General features: G+C 54.5%; 1 pseudogene; it reads right to left on the bottom strand.

Moving 5' to 3' along the window:
* Nucleotides 1–790, bottom strand: part of LOC105449523 — a 6,082-nt pseudogene extending 5,292 nt beyond the window's left edge.
* Between the last annotated feature and the right edge of the window lie 499 nt (nucleotides 791–1,289).

The raw sequence follows: 1,289 nt of genomic DNA, 5'->3' as shown, positions 1-1,289 counted from the left end.
GTATCGAGAATTTTGTCGACCGTGAGGTGGGTTTCGTCTTCTACTGCTAGGTAAGCGTGGTGTGACAGCTTGTTGCGCAACATTTGTACTAGTAAAGCTTCGTTAACTAATGGAATGGATTCTTTCGCTCTCTTGCAGGCACGAGTAAACTGCCACACCGGGATATTGTGGCCGTCGTACTTGGGTACGAGATCGAGCGCATCGCGAATGTAAGCCTTGGGGTAAGTGGAGTGATTGTAAGGATCAGGAGCCAAGCTCAATGGGGTGAGAGGAACTTGGAAGTTCGGTTGAGGCGAGATGCCTCCGAAAACGCTGGAAGCTAAAGGGGTAGGCTCAGGAGGACGGGCGCCGGCCAAGACGTGGGTTAAGGAGCGTAACATGCTCTCGACCGTTTCGGTATGCTGGATCAGCTCTCTCTCTCTCTCGCGTATGTCCCTAATGGCTTGTTCGTAATTGAACTGGGTCCCGTTCCCTTGTTCTGGTGACCCAGCTGAGTTCGCGTAGTCCGTAGGGTACCCCTCGGCGAGGCCTTCGCCTCCTGCTCTGTCCATGTTTGTCGCGTAAGTTCGTGATTTGTATGGTCTCCGAAAGGTAGGGGGATGGGCGTGACTCTATGTCAGTAAGGTAAAGAAGAATGATATCTTAATTTCGGTATAATGCCACTGATAGTTTATTTTTCTCAATTTACAAAGTTTAGACGTGGTGCCACAGTCGTACTCGCGATACTGCGCTGCAGCATCCCACCGCTGTCACCAGTTGTTACGTCCCATTTTCCGCTCTCCTCTGTCATCGGAGGGGAAATCGACCGTGTTAAGTCAGGCGGACTCCTGTCGAGCCGCCGACAGGCCGCATGAGAAGGCGGCTAACCGACGCGATATTATCACGTCCGGTGGTCCATGGTTCGAATCCACCGGGAGTAGAATGCCCGGAGGGAGGTCTTCGCGAGAGCACCCGTTGGCGGTCTCGACGAAGTCCTTAAAGTCGGTCACGGTGCCCCGACAGAGATCGCAATCTGCCGCGTGACGATAGAAGAACAATAGCGTCTTGCACTTGACGCACGTAATCCTCGACTCGAGGACGTGGTAATCTATCGAGCACGAGTGCCGTACGGCGAACCGCGATGCGTCCTTCCCCTGCTCCGGCCTGCACCTCACGCATAGCCTCGCTGCTCCTGTCTCGTCGGCGTACCCATAGATAGTCAGGCACGCGGCCTGATCTATCCACCACGGACAGGGCAACGAGGGGGTGCAGCCTTGGACGACGCTTCTCAGTAATGAGGCACATGAGAC

This window comes from Wasmannia auropunctata, unplaced genomic scaffold (genome assembly GCF_000956235.1).
Source record: "Wasmannia auropunctata unplaced genomic scaffold, wasmannia.A_1.0 LD336076.1, whole genome shotgun sequence".
NCBI classification, from domain to species: Eukaryota; Metazoa; Arthropoda; class Insecta; order Hymenoptera; family Formicidae; genus Wasmannia; species Wasmannia auropunctata.
This window is presented reverse-complemented; position numbering and strand designations above follow the sequence as displayed.